Raw genomic sequence first — 17,005 nt, 5'->3', positions numbered from 1 at the left:
ATCATACTTTATGAATACAAACACGCTGTTTGATTTTACTTTTAATGTTACTTAATAATAGCTGCCATATTGTACAACATGCACTTTGTAAAATAGACAAATATAAATAAAACATGTATTTAGAATGTTCTTGATGATTTACTTTATATATACTATCAGACCAATGAAATAAGACCAGTATTCAGCATTATTGTTTCCAACGTTTTTGAGTTTGGTGGCCATCTTGGAAGCCATTTTGCATCAGCTAAATAGTCAAGTGATTAAAACTGTAGTTTTATTTGAATAGATATTACATATTGCAACACTAATATCAACACATTTGATTACCATAGTTGAGTTATTAATACAATATCCCAATAAAGCAATTGCGGCGGCCATTTTAGCCGCCATTTTGAATTCCAGCTGTCCTAGATGACATCTTAGATTGACTAAATCAATAAATAAAGATATATAAATATGTTCGAAACATTTAAAGTACAATCAATCCGCAAATAGCAATTTGTAACTTATTTATTGCACCACTGATATATATTTTCTTATTTTGGCGGCCATCTTGGCCGCCATCTTGAATTTCTCAAAATGTTCAATGATGCTAGCTGGGCATCATTCAGATTCTTCTATAACAACATATTCCTAACAGAATACCATTAAACATTTACTCTACAATCCAATGCCGGGTCTAAAACAAATATGACATTTATAAACCAGACTTATACGGAAAGTACAATTTTCAATATCTTATTTTAATAATTCTAAAGATTGAAGTCTTGTTTCGGAATAAATATGCAAACATCCGCACTGAACGCAGTAGAGTGAATATTCTTGTTTATTGAATGGATGGAAAATAAGCTTACTAAGTCAGCCTATAAGAATTGTTGCAGAGCTGACACCATTGCGCAAAGATCACTGTCATCTGTTATTGTATCCTATTAATAGAATCAGAAAATGCTATAAATGCTACAGCTATAAGAACATCTGAAACGTATTATCAAACCACTTTCAAAGTCATTTATCAGTATTAAAGTCTTTACACTGGATTTTGCGATTTTTCTCTCAAGTGCAAAAGAGAACACACATTAAATCACACATAAATCATTTGAGACGTCTGTGGAAGCTATAACCAACCAGCAAATGATAAATGTAAACCCGTAAACAAAAATGTGTTACAGAAAAAATGATATCCGAGATTATTCAAAACAGTCATTATCGTCTTACTAAAAGCTAGCCTTCGTGTGTTTTGAACACAATAATTGTTATGATAAGTATTATGTTTCATATGAGCTTTAGTTTATATAAAATGTTCTGAGGACTCAAGACGTTCCTGTAAAGAAAAGTGATCGTCCCAACAGTAATTAGTCGGACAGAACATGAAATCCGTATATATGCACTTTACAACAACAACAACAACAACAACAATAGTTTATTTAAGTCTCACTTTTGTACACATATTACATAATAACACATATTTTAAAATATAAATACACGTACAAAACCACTCTATAAGAGTTATGAGAGACTAAAATCCTAAGACAATGAATCACTAAAAATATAGAATATTAAGATATACACGTACAGTTCTAAAAGAGCTAAATTAGCACATTAATATACTATGCCGATAAGAACGTTTTAAAAAAACGATATACATGTTAATTGCCTTATAATAGTACATACATATATTCATATATACATTTTTAAAAGTTCATATAAAAGAACAAATTTTGTACAAGTTAAGTAACATTATACAGCTTATTTCGTCTTTCACATAATATTTCAAAGCAGGTTCTGGCAGTATATTTAACAATATTTTCGTTTGATAGCAAATAAATAAACTTTTCAGAGTCAGTATACATTGAGAAAGACATTGTATTTCGTAACATTTTTAAAAAGTTCTTGTCTAAGAGTATAACTTGCATATAAATCAGATGCCGCTTTACTCTAATCCATTTATTTACACATTTACGCTCTACGTATACTAGAAATGATCTGATCCAATGTTTTTTCTTCAGTTACCAGAAACGAACTGTTCTCGTGCCTTAACATCGAGAATTTGGTACACTTATTACAATCAAGAAACTAAAACAAAAAAAGTCTTACGTTACTTTAATGTGCTCTGCAAAACTATTTATAATTATTATTTTAATATATAAGAATATAAATGTTAAAACTGAACGTCATTTTTTTTTTGGCGTTTTGCTAGCACGATTCATGGATTTGCCAGACGTCTGGATGTAGTTCATACCTTTCTAAACATAACAAATGATATTCAGTTTAAAGGTGCAGTTTGCAATAGATGCTTCGCTGAAAACAATTGAAATATGACAATAATATTGCGTGAGTTGCTCTATAGTTTCACATGGGGCACTTATTGTAGTTTGCTCTGTATTTACAAGCAGTGTGCTTGAAATTAACTGTATTTAGCCGGTAACGGAACCATTCCCTCAATCACAGTATTGAGTATTTCACGAGCTGTTGTTACAGGCTTTGTACAGCATCATATTCTGAATGGCTATCGCTCAAACAATGTGCAGTGTTTACGACTTATCTACCAACACTGAAGCTTTGCTAGTGCCTTGGTTGTAAACAAGAGCACAGTATTGCCAAGCATTTCTTCTGTTTCCCTTCCATAGTGGTTAAAAAACATTGTGGAGAATAAATTTGATTCGAGAGAATCATTTTGAATAATGTCCAGCTTGGGATAAAAAATCTCTTTGATGCATACACGAACGTTAGCTTCACATTGGTTACTGGCCTTTCCAATGCGGTACCCTAATTTCAACTTGTTGTTTTGTATGTTTCGATATTTAAATGTTATGTTTATTGCTTTGTACGCTATTCATCACATGTTTTTCCTTTTCCCATTTTACCCTATCATCATTCGTTTTATATCTAATATAAATACAAAGTTGATACTTGGTATTCGAAGTAATCCGTCAACTAATTGATCTTTCTATGATGACTGTTTGTATTTGTGGTTGGCGTACTGTACAATATGTGACACTGGTTGGGTTTGCTGTGCTCAATCCTTCCTTACATGTTATTTTGTGGGATAGCAGTTTGACCGTTTTAATCATATATAGAGAATATTAGTTACTGTCTTATAAATATAAATTCATTAAGTGAGTCGGAGAAAACATAAAAGTCGAGGCTCTGCCGAGACTTATATTTTCGTAGACGAACTTAATAAATTTAAATTCATAAGACAGTAACCCAATGTTCTATTTATCCTACCTTCTAATCTAAAATCATTTTTTAATCAAAATTCAAAATTTACTACCAACTACTTCTGAGTCTGCCTTGCATAGAAATTTAAAATTTAATACGCCCCACCATTACACAAATAGGTCTTTAAAATCCAAAATATTATTAGATAAAAGCTGAAAAACAAAGGCTAACCTTGTTTTGTGCCCGACCTCTCTGTTCTGCTTAACATGAATGAATAATTTCAATTTGCTGAGAAGTAAAGTTTTGAAGTTCAGTTGCAAGTCGGATTACCTATCCTCACCAAACAAACGATAGACGTGACTTATACAAACGCCATAATGCCGCTTGACAGAACAAATAGGCAAACCGTTTCCTCGATGATTTTATTCAATAACACTCCATTCAAGATGCAATATATTCCTTGATTTAAGTGCAGAAAGCTAAAATCCTGGACAATCGCTATGTCATTTTCCGTTTCTCCGAGCGTTTCCGTTATAAAAACTTTTTGTGGTAATTGCAAATACGGTATGCATACGTTATACCTTCGTACCATGGTCTCACGTACCTAATAAAGGCGCGTTTATAAAAATAATTGCATAAATATGTCTTTTAGCATATATTCTCAAAAACAAGATGGCGTCATTTAAAAAAAATCCAAAAAGTAGTCCACCAAGCTTTATCAAGTTACTGACCTGATAAAGCAAAATTTATCATACCCTTTGACTTTTGCCTTTATTTTGCAAGAAGGTACGATAAATTCAAATAATAGTGCGCACATTGAAAAAGAGCCTGTTTACGTTGGGGAGACATTAAGTTGTCAAATATATTAGGTTATGCAAAATAAAGCAAATGTTTAAATTATATTATTGTAATAAAACAACGAAACAAATTCAATTTTCAAACGCGATGAGAATAAACATACCCAAATTATTTCAGATAAAATCGCGCCTTGCTGGCAACAAACGTTATTTTTGTATTTACGCCTCTCGTAAATTTCGTATATATTCAAACGTCATGACAGAAATGTACCAAACAAAATCTTTTACGACATCTACTTCTGACACCATTTCTATTTTATAAGACTAAATGAATGTTTTACTACATGTGATTATTTCACATTCATTAAGTTGCAGTTAGTATGTAGGTAATAAAATGAAGTATTCGTTCATTTCAGATGTCTGTAAAGAACGCGACTGTCATCAAAAAATAGTCTTTTGTAGCATCTGTAAAATCAAAGAAAAAGATGATAGAGCTGTCCTTCACTCTAATAGTTAACAGCATGTATTACAGAACGGTGCGAGTATAATATACCAGAGACATACAACATTTAGGACAGGAACTGAATGTAGCTCTATTACTGTACAATATAAAACACAAAACATGACAGACTACATCAATATATATTTATCAGTAAGTAGACTAAACTTTTGATTTGTTTCATTTGATGCAATGAAATAGAAAAAGTGGAAAACCACAGGTTGCTCAACACGACAGAAACATAATGTTGCAGGTTGGGTTTCACATATGACACACTGAATAGTTCATCTAACCAGTACTAAAGACTTTAGTATTAACTTTTGTGCAAATACGGAACCATACCACATTACTCCGAGATGGGGAACGACCGACTTCAGGCAATGCCTACTGTCACACATTTACGGAGAACATCTTTAGTTTTATCCTGTCAAGGTAACAGGTTTAGATGTTACTGTTGAAAAACGATAGTTACCAGAAAACATTCTATGGCACAAACCAAAGAAAAAAAAACTAAATAGTTCTGATAAAAGATTTTTGTTTCTGGCTTATGCCGCACATATCCATTAAACACTAATCATCACTTTTAGTAACCACGGCAACAAAGATGTTTAACAATATATATCTTGCATTTTCATAATATCTCTATTATTCATCCTGTTAAGTGTACCTTAAAGACAATTAATATTAAAATGAGCCATTTTGAAAATATGATAAAAAGCTGAATCTGCGTGGTTCAGACCAGCCAGTGCCAAAGCCACTGACTGTTGAACTAAGTTATATCATTTAGTTTCCATGGTAACATTAATTTAGTTATACATTGTAATATTACTGTTTCACTAAAAGAAAGTAATTTGTATACAAATATATATATATAAAATATGCAAAAGTCTGTACCGGATCAAGTATACTATATAGAAAAATTAACAACATTACATGAGTAACATTGTATTTGCCTACCGGTTTCGTTTATACTCATCAGGGCAAATATAATGTTATTCATGTAATGTTTTTTGGTTTATATATATATATAATTACATTGAAAGAAAATCATGAATTATAAATGGCACCCGCTTTCTTCCAAATCACAGTCAATCAGTCATCAAAAACCAGTTTCTTACATTTCTCAGGACATTTCAATACCAGTATCTTAACGTTGCAGTGTTTTAGTCATTTTTCAAAACGGAAGATTCATGAAAAAATCTTCAGTAAATAAAGGTTAAAATTTAGCTTATTAAATAAAAAAAGACAGAAAATATCAAGTACTTTTAAGACTTTAGGCGGTTTCTTACACGTCAAGTTATATCATCTGTGACGTCATTTATGGTAACAGTATTTTGTAGCGTTTTTCCGGTAATCTATTTACAAGTTCGCATTATTCAACCGTTCAACATCATGTCACCATATGTTAATGAAATTAGCCGGTAGAATGCATACACAAAACATTTAGTTTGTCGTAAATGTTACCCGTACGTCGCACGCTATTTTGCACATAGGCGATCGATGTGTATGCAGCTATTTAAATTATGAGTAACTGACGTCCATGTATGTTTTTAATACAATGATTAAAAGATTTAAATTACATTTATCCTCGTTTAATTTTTAGATAATTTATAATCGTAAAATGCATAGAAAATCGAGTTATCATCAACAAAAATGACGAAAAATGTAACGTTACACGTAACAAGATGTTAGTATGGCAGTCGATTTTTGACGATAAATCTGTCAATTTTAAAGATATCTGGACAAAATAACCAGCAGGCGACATTGAATTTTGCCGCGCATCATTCAATGCGTTTATATTACGTCATTTCGTATTTACTCGCTTTCAAATATTAACAAAACCTTGGCGGTTTTTCCTACAAGCGTTACGCTCGTTATCCTGGTACGTATTTATTCAATTATATTGTAATAATTTATCGGAAAAAAATACCAAAACTTATACTATCATAAAACGCTTACATTAACAATTATGTACATGTTTAAAGCTATAGTCATTAACAAGTATTAAACGACTAAGGTATATTAAAAAAAATAATTACATACTGAAAATGTTACGTCAAAAAGTCCATTTTAAAAGTGAGTTTCCCCATTTTATGCGAGTTATTATTGAAAGTTTGCATAATTCATCTTTATAGACGGCTAAAAGTGCATTGTATGGACTTTCTAAAAATACCTGACTTATCTTGTTAGTATAAAACTTTCATGAGCCATCATTCTGTGAAAAAAATACATCGTTTACAGTAAAGCTGCAAATATTAGATTGCATAACGTTACGTCGTATAATTTCACTTTGCTGTACATAAAAACGCAACGTTTTTGTTGATTTTGTTAGCTCGATTTCTATTAAATAACTTTAAAATATTTGGTTCAGTTTACAAATTTGTGACGCATATTATAGAATTTTATTTTCTTTCTTCTATATTTTCAGTATTTTCGAAATAATTTATTCTGAACATTGTGCCTTGCAGTAAACTGAAAGTATGAACGTCTCATCTATGATAAATGGAACATATCACTTTTATATTCAAATCTAAGGTCCAGTCCAAAAATATAATGTTCTGTAAGAAAATTTAAAGTTGTACCGGACTTATAAAGAAAGAGAAAATTGAATGGTAAGCGTCATTTTATTTAACGTGCAACGAAAATGGAATTATTTTTAAATTACTTTCTCAACGAATTTATATTACGTATTACTACAGACCTACCATCTATAAACTAATCGAATGTTCTGTTTCCCGTTTAGTGTTTCGTGAAACCAGTGTTTTAAGTGGTAATTTACAGGTCTATAATTTTATGAATGTATTACACTCGAGGCATTGTAATACGGTGATAAAAATGAAGGCGATCAGTTAGCCTAAGAAGTTTAAATAAATAAAAGTATTATTTTTATCTACACTTAAGTAAGTACAATTTCATGTTGCACTTTAGCTCAGAGTTGAGTTTACATGATTTCATCATATCATATACGCATATACATATATGTATCATATACAGCTTTCAAAACTAGAACAGTCACTCTTGGATAATTTTCTAATATATATAAATCAAAGAGGGGAAAATATACTTTTATGTTCTAATGAGCACACAAAAAGAATAAAAATCATTAGGCACAGTCATGGTGTCTTAATTGATAAATTTCAAATGAAAGGAAGTCTGCTTCGTTCCTAGTCCCCACTCACATGGTCACACAATAACTACTCCATCGCTCCCTCACGTAGGTCATTTTGCTGTTTTTTGATGTTATATAGCAGTAATTCGGTCAAAAATGTGCTTCCGCAGTGTAGCGTAGTCGAAAACATCCCTAATAAATGGAGCTTTTTTCATTTTAGCGCATTTGCGCGTAATCCTGGGAACAAAAAAAAAATTGCAATTTTTAATTTACGGAATGTATTTTACCTAAAATAAGTTTTTTATTACCCCAAAACGAAAGTGCGGTGTTTATTCTGCGGATCGCTTTCTGAAATGCGGCAATATGAGTGTACTTATCTTCAGTTGACTTGTATTCCACTGCATACTTATCAACACCTTTTTTTCTTTTTCGTTTGCTTAATTTTGTCAATGATTACTCTATCTTATTGATATTTACCCAAATGAAGTGTGGGTTCAATCATTCAGTTTTTCATTCTATCTCAATCTTATTAAAAATTTAAAAATGAAACAATGCTTCAAACTTAATCATTTTAATGATGCCAGACGTACTATACTTCAGCAGTAAAATAAATAATGATAAGCATAGAGGAAAAAATAAATAAACACGTACTCGAATTCTGTGGCCTCAAACTACGGTGTTTTAGCCATCACATTCTCTCCAAAAGATATTAAACGATATCGCAAAGTTACTATGGCGATCAACAAATTAATTAAGGCGGTATGACGATATTGTAATGCACAAATTTATCGATGCGGTACGTGCAGTTACGACGAAGATACGTGATGTTACGATTGAAAAACATCGCGTCCCCATCGTAACTTCCCGTATCGCCATTGTCGCAAAATATCTAAGAGAGAATGCAAACGGGACACTGTGCTCAAACAAATACATATACTTACTAATCACATGTATGATTCCGCCAGAGTTCTGTCCCCACGCCCCTCTCCCTCACTCCCCTTGTCTGAGCAGTGCGGAGAGGCGAGAGTGGTACCGCCAAAAGAAGAAAAAAAAACACAGAAACAAACCACTTGAACAGAAAAATGAACGCAAAATTACAACCCTAATTATTATACATACTTTTCTCATAGTAGGCAAGTTCATTTCATTTTGCGGCGTACGCCGTTTTGCCGCTGGCGGCTAGGCGTTCTAACGACATAGGCACAGAGGCAAATCATATATTTTCGCGATATAAGGTCGGATAAACCTTTGGAAATATGGGGTAAATATCAGTAAAAATATAAATACTGCAAAAAATGTTTTGCTAACTTATTTGAATAGGTCAAAATAGAAATCCAAAACATTTATTACCTTATTATTTTTTTTAATTTGCAGCTCTCGCGGCCAACATACGCCGGGCATTCGTGTATTATAAGACCGACGAGAATTTTTTTCATGCCATTCACGTGACTAGCGTATTCAGAGTTCAGTGGAACTAATGGCCCAATGCAAGTGAATTTACTGTTTGACATCGGATAAAAACAGTGCATAATTCTGAGGCACTGCAGGATAATTCCTACATGCAAAGTAAAAAAAAATTAAAATTAAACTTTAATGCATTTATTTGCATGTAAACGGCGATGATAAAAATGATACACTGGACATTAAATGTCTGTCATTAAAACTGTATATAGTCATTTCACTTCGGTTAATCAATAAATTGAAATATTTAAAATTCACCAAACTCACAATTAGTTATGAAGAGAAACATTATCTCTGTAAAACTGAAGACAGATTTTTTTCTGGTCACATAGAATGATTACTAAAGCTTGAGGGGCACATCTCTTTAACAGAGATAAATTGAACTGATAACGATCTTTCCGTTTTATATGAATAATCTACCCTATGTGAATGAAATCAAGGTAATCGACGTAACTTGAACTTTCAATTTATCTTAGATAATACTCCAGAAAAATAAAGCTTGTTCCGGAATTATAGGCTGTTTATACCGAATTATCCTATATAATGATATAGAGCCTTAGCATTCCTTTCTGCGTAATTGGTTGTCGAACATGTAATTATCACAAAGTTACCGAACGTGTTTTAATTTATCATCAAAGAGTTTTATACTGTTTGATTTACGTAGATAAATGGTGTAATACAGATAGGTTTTTGCCACTGGTTCCTTGAAACAATTAATGCAAATTGATATTTTAGACTCTTCGTTATGTTTAACAAAGGCAACGATATCTAATAAAGAAACAGAACCTCAAAGTTTCAAAGAAGTGAAATGATTTAATAATATGCAGAAATGGTTCCAGACTTGTTCAGATTACCTAAACCTATTTTACAAAGGTGAAAATAAGGAATGTTTTGTTTATACTGACGTTCTGCTATTTTTACACACCTGTGTTCCCACAAAATTATTACCAAAACCTATTTTACAAAGGTGAAAATAAGGAATGTTTTGTTTATACTGACGTTCTGCTATTTCTACACACCTGTGTTCCCACAAAATTACAAATGCCTCAGGCGCAGGTATTTATAGGCATAGACATCTATTAGTTTACTGACATAATTGAGTTGGAACTGAAAACTGGTTTATACTCAATTTTCATCACAAAATTCATCAACAAAATTCGCCTGTTTATAGCATAGATAAGCTATATGAAAAAGACATTAGATTTAAACCAGTGACATATACTCCCGTGACGACGGATATCATTAACAATGAGATGTTTGAACGTTTTCTGTATACTTCTAGGGATTTGTTTCACAACTGACATATTAAAATAAAGTATTATAACAAGTGACAGTGTATAATGTAGAATAGCTCTATATTGCACTATTGTGCAGATAGAATATTTGTATAAAGTAAGATATACACTGTAGGTAAAACTTATCATCCTACTAATACTTATGACTACTTTTGATGTAAACAATGCGTCATTTTTGTTGGCGACTCCATCCTACTGATAATAATTGTTTTACTACTCTTAGTGTTTAGTATGAAATAGTAAAACTTATGAGTTTATCACAAGGAATATAGATTGCAAACTATCTTGTTGCTATTGAGTATTCAAGATTTTGTATCATTCAGGTAGTTAAAAAAGTAAACTTGGTTTAAAGGTTGTTCTGCACGCTTGATGAAACCGGTAGTAATGGGACAGACAGACAGAATATTTTATTGACGTAAACTGTACAGTTTTTTGTCATACATACAATATATACACATACATCAATGGGGTAACGTCATTTATCCGGATAACGTAGAATAAAGCATGAATTAATGGCAACCCGTGAGTAAATTTTTTTAAACCGCAACGACACCATCTTTCTAAAATAAAATATGATATCAAAAGTTTGTCACGTTAAGAAATTCCAAAACACTTCTTTAAATCTCGCTGAAATGTGCATATTTCTTAAATCATGTACAAATATCTTAAATAATAATAATAATAACTTTATTTAAAGAGGATAACATATTTGGCTATTGCCAGTCTAACACATGGTCCTCTAACATAATAATGTAAAATGTCATCCTAATATATACAGTGAATTGAAAGACATGAATAAAAATAATGTATTATGCATATGAACAAATTAACTCTTAGTGGCATAAATAGTATGTAGTACAATGAACAGAGAAGAAGTTCTAAATTACAATTCATCAAAACCAAGCACAAGACCTGTATATTTCACCAATTTATAGACCATAATATGGTTATTTATAATAGTGAGGAGTTTCATTAAAATCTACATTGTAAAAAAATCGCAACAACGTAATCAAAATAGTGATTTCCCAAAGACTCCCATAAAAAAGCTTATGTAAGGTCCAAATTGTCTATCAAAAATTCAGCCACGCGACCATATCTTTTTTACTAATGTTCAAAGTAATTTCTGAAGTTTTGAAAAGTCAGAGTTTTATCGAATTTTACTTCGTAGATGAAAATTGATCCGAACGTGCAGAACTACCTTAACTTTAAACATAATTGATCCTACTGGTAACCGAAGCATGTAAATATTAGCTAACATCCGCGCATGATACATATCCATACAAGGCCTCTTTGATACCATTCGAACAACAACGGATATTAATGTATAACATAATTATATAGACCTTAGAGGTATGGTTTCCGGCGAACACCTTCATCAAAATTCCGACAGTGATATCAGACTCATTTGTACGCGTCGGTGCGTTTTACGATTTTGAATAATCACTGTTACTGTTCAGACACCCAAAGGAACAGTGTAAGTGCAATAACATACATAAACCTTATTACCAATATTGTGCTGATAAATAACTCTGATACTAAACCATGTTCTTACCACAATGGAATGAAAGCCACAACAGAAAACAGAACATGCAGTGTACACCTGTATGTTTATCTAATGATACCTTAATTAAAATGTTTTTTACTTAGAACTACAAAAATACAACGATTTTGAAAACAATAAGATGCATGCGAAACATTATTCTGACTACGAACCATGTGTTAAATATTGCAACAAAAAATGTAAAATTTGGTTAACGATTAAAAACTAACTTCCTGTCCGTGTTCTGTTACTTTTCTTTCTCTTTCTTATATTTCTCTTAGGGACAATAAACATCAACTCGGGGTAATCCTATGTCCCTAATGCCGGTTTTACATATTTACATATTACGCCTCGACCTTCCTTCCTTTTTATTAGTTACCTTATTTTCTATTCCGTGACATGATGTTCTTACCATTGCAGGCGTCTGTTCTAGAAGAAGATTATACTAAAATTTTAAGAACTGGTCTGCGTGGGTAGATATCCGATAGAAAGTAACCCTTGCCTGCGGGAATGTCAAATGTACGCGAAACATTAAAAGCCTTTCATAAATAGGCATAACGTGAACAAAGATGGTTGCGTTCTTGTCAAGCTTAACTTGAGCAACACAAGTTCCTGTGCGCCATTGTCAAGGTAATACTAAATGCTGTTACTCTACTATGTGATGGAGACGTGAATAGGTATACAATATCAGTAAATTAAAAAAAGGTCGTTTAAAAAGACTGCGTTTCTTGTGTCTTCAATAATGTCTTCATTGTACAAACAAAATTAAATTAGATTGTTTTTTATAAAATTAGAACTTTTTTCTCCTACAAGTAAATTTATTATAAGCAATGGAATTTATTAAGTGATATTTTCCTATTTCTGCCTCCGGGTGTATTTCACTTAATTTTGTATCAAAGTTATCTTCATTGTCAGGTAATGGTAAAGTTCCGTACAATAGACATTTTAATGTAAAACGTGCCTTGTGTTGATTTTTGCTACACTGATTTTAATAGAAGAGAAGTTTTTATACAATGTTGATTTGAATTAAACATCTCAAAGTCGTAAATTAATATATTACCTAAATATAGAAAAAACAAAATGTCAAGCTGATTTTAAGTCATTATTTGGAATTATTTAACGTGTCATAAGTTTTGATATTTTCGAATGCCAAAATAATAAATTACTCACGGGCTTTTCCGTACTCCGAATCTAGTCTTTATTCCACATTATAAGGATAAATGGCAGTTACGTCGAGCATTACCGGTTTTAGTGAAGGACTACATACATTTGTCTTATTTTTTTAAGAAATTTTTTATATCCTTTATTTTCTAAAATTCTATCCATGAAATTAATTCCTTTAGTGATAATAATCAAAATGCGGAATGTAAGACAATGATGGATGACGGCAGACGATGGGTGGCAGAAACGTACTTATTTCGAAATTTGACTTACGTCCCGGATACTCAAAGGTTTCCGTCTGTGTTAAATCAGGTAAAAAGTAATAGCACTTGTTCTTCACTCTGTAATATAACAATAATGTGTGCTTTAAAATGACATTTTATTTAGACCGTTGGGATCCCCTGTAGGGTGTATAGGCATTTAAGCTTTTCCTATCCCCCTTTTAAAATCAAGGAAATCTGGTCATTTATTACTTATTTTCAACACATGTCATACACTTGTTTGTGTACTTTAATATAATTTGTCCTTGTTTTATATAGATGGACCATTAGACTAAGCAAAGAATTTGTCTGAGATTTAGGAAAAAGGCAGGTTAAATATACTTGGGTGTTTCGGTATTAATAGATATTTACTGGGACAGTCCTCATGCAAGTAAAAATTTTATGGTGGAGTGAATTAGTCACCATTGAAACATTTTACACGACCTTTATTTCAAAGGCTTCGACACTGCTGTATTCAAAGAACATATTTGCAAAATGGGTTATAACAGTAATTCACGCATGAACGTGTACACACACGAAAAAACACGTATGCACACACGCACACATACACACACGCGCGCGCACGTAAGCACACACGCAAAAACGAGGCAAAAAATAACCCATGGATGGATGGATGAAACGAACAATTGAAAGAAGACCATGCGGAACGGCCTTGGAACTGTCAGTGGCAAAAAACCCACTGGGGAGCTTATACGTAATTATAGTACACATCGGACCTCACTCTTAACTACATTATAGGACAATGTAAATGAATGTTATCCCCAATAGGTGTATTTATTGCATCACATTAACTGGTTTTAAAGGAAAAATATTGAGACATTTATTTTAAGTTTTTGACCATGCCCAATTCGTATTCAAGAATGAAAACTACTGCAAGTACCTTAGAACTGCAATGTGTAATTTGTTGCAGAAAACCTTCCTAAAACGTATTACTGAAGAGAAACTAGCAACCACATGATTTAAATTAGAACGTTTACTCTGTATTAATTTGAAACCTATTTAGAATTACTAAGTCTACTTAATTCAATGGTGTATAACTAATTATCTTATATAATATACTTATGAACATCTAATCATAACCAAGTCTCAAAAGTTATTTTCGTATGCGGTTTCAGGATTATTTATATAATATGTCTGTAAGGACAAGTAATAAAGTATAGCAGGCATATCTAACAGCTTTTCGTGTCAGATCTATGTTAATATGAATGAGTTCAGTCTGAAATATTTAGTGATGCATAAATTATTGGTAATACGTGGGGCGAGGGAACTTTTTGATTTCATACTTTTTTTTGCTAGAGGTGTTTTTTCGTGTGTAAAATAAATTAGTCCAAATTGTTTTCCCCAATTCCACAAAGTTCTTATATAGAAACGATCTTGTCAAGATAACTGTGATCATCTGAAAGTTTTGCAACAATTTTTTTCAACAACTATTTTTAAATATACTTGATGTCCAGAATGGCTGAATGTACTGTCTAAATTACCTGCATATACCATTTTTTTTTACCTTAAAGACGTAATCAGGTTGAAAATATCTAAAGGTCCTTTTATTACACTTTGCGCGAAAATATGATATAATGGTATGGAGGAAAGATCTATTTCGTTCTAACGCAATTCATACATTAATCAACTATAATATGTAAAAGTACATAAATGTATGTAAACCTACAGAAATTTGTTTGTCTAGATTGTTTTATACATGACTCCGAAGGCCAGTACAAATCTTTTAAATCGCAGGAAGTAGTTTTGCTAGTGGACATATCTGAATACAATCCGTGAACAATGTTACAATTAAGACTTCCGAAGAGATTGTATAAGTACCAAAGATAATTTACAATTAATTATCTTTGTCTCATTGACAAATTCCTCCAACATGAGCACATTTCAAATGTTCAGGAATGCTCAGGATCCCTTATCGATAGGGATACGAGGGTTGTTAAAAAATAACGTATACCTTTTCTCTAGCTTTAAATGAAAAAAAAATACCACCGTAATTCGCAATCTTTCTGCTCACTGCACTACAAATGTGACGTGATTCTGACTATACAGTCAGGAGTTACGCCACTTCGAAACCAGTCACTTACACGAACCCGGGGCACCGTGATAATATTTTAACAACGTTAAAGACGAGATGCTTTGTAAATTCCTTTTATTAATTTTGATGAACAACAATGAGTTGTTTTGTTAGAATACTGAAAATTATGAACACTTATGACAAGCATCTCAGACAGGGTGCTAAACGTGAGTACTTGGTCTTTATCCAAGGCGTCATACATTGACGTTAACGCGGAATCATTAATGTCTGTATGTCAGGCAAAGTCAGCAGTGCAAATGTAACCCTAAAAATGCCAAGAGTAAAGCTAATATCAAGGGTCAAAGGTCAAATTTGTGTGAAAAATCGCATGAATAGCTTCCTGTTTGAAAAACAACAGATATGTATTAATCATTATAAGTAATTGCTCGTGATTTATTTAAATGTATATTTGTCTCAATCTGACTAAAGTACTTGATCTTCTAAACGAAGATCTGAGAACGACCTATTCACATTCGTCTTCTGTATATTTTGGATTTCCAGTATTGCTATTTTTATGTTATCCAATCAGACGACTTGTTCGATTGTCAAAGGATAAGAAAAATATGCGGTTAGTCCAGGACTCGAACCCGGGACCCCTCGCTTACAAAGCAAGTGGCCTACCGACTGAGCTAACCGGCTATCTGATACATAACGACATAAGAATTGTAAATATCAAAAGTCAATGCTACATGTAGATTTGCAAGATGTTGCAAACTAGGCTCTGATTGGCTAGCGAAAGAGCCGTCAGAACGAGGCAATGAATAGGTCGTTTTCAGATCCTATGCGTAGCGTAATATAGGAGATGTACTTTAGTCAGATTGTATTTGTCTCACAATATCAGTAAATAAAGATATCGTCTAAAATCAGACAAGTTCAAATGTAATATTAAGGGTCAAAGGTCCTTTTTCTAAGTAAAAGAATAAAAAAATAGCTCTTTAACTTTTCTCTTTTTATCAATATCTTGTCGATATTAGTCGATGATATCAGTTCATTTTAATGTATAAGTGTTTAGGTCATGTCAGGTATGCACATATAATTTCAAAACATTCAAGTTCAATCATAAATTGAAAGGTCAAAGGTCAAAAAGTGAGTAAAATGTTGCAATAATATCACCTATTTGTATATACATTTTTGTATTTTTATTGTTTAAAAGTATTTGTTTTGTCATTTCAGTAACTAATAGGTTCATTTTACAGTATATATGTCAGACGATGTCATAGAGGAGACAATAAGTCAAGGTCAAACTTGGTATTAAGGGCAGGGGTCATTTTTGTGTAAAAGATCAAAATGTAGCATACTTACTCATTACTTTGTTAAAAAATAGCTTGTTGTTATTATTCACTGTTAGAACTTTATTTTAATGTATACATGTCAAGCAAGGTCAGCAATGTAGGTTTTATCCTAATAAGTCAAAGCCAGCCCTTTTTATCCAAGGTCAAAGGTCAAATTTGTGTGAAAATTCGCAAAAAAAACCAGCGTTTTTGCAATGATTTTTCTTTATTGTTTTAGGGTGTTTTTGTCAACACTAGTAACTGATCATTATTCATTTTCAAGATATTAAAGGTGATATCATTCTTCCTTAATTATGAAAAATCAGTCATTGTCAAACCTGACATTAAAGGTTCAAAG

General features: G+C 32.1%; 1 protein-coding gene across 1 annotated transcript in view; it reads left to right on the top strand.

Annotated features, from left to right (window-relative positions):
* LOC123523259 (dentin sialophosphoprotein-like) overlaps positions 1–17,005 on the top strand; it is a 40,346-nt gene that overhangs the window by 4,478 nt on the left and 18,863 nt on the right. The window lies entirely within an intron of this gene.

This window comes from Mercenaria mercenaria, chromosome 8, assembly GCF_021730395.1.
Source record: "Mercenaria mercenaria strain notata chromosome 8, MADL_Memer_1, whole genome shotgun sequence".
In the NCBI taxonomy this organism is placed as follows: domain Eukaryota; kingdom Metazoa; phylum Mollusca; class Bivalvia; order Venerida; family Veneridae; genus Mercenaria; species Mercenaria mercenaria.
The sequence above is the reverse complement of the archived record's forward strand: the minus strand, read 5'-3'. Positions and strand labels throughout refer to the sequence as shown.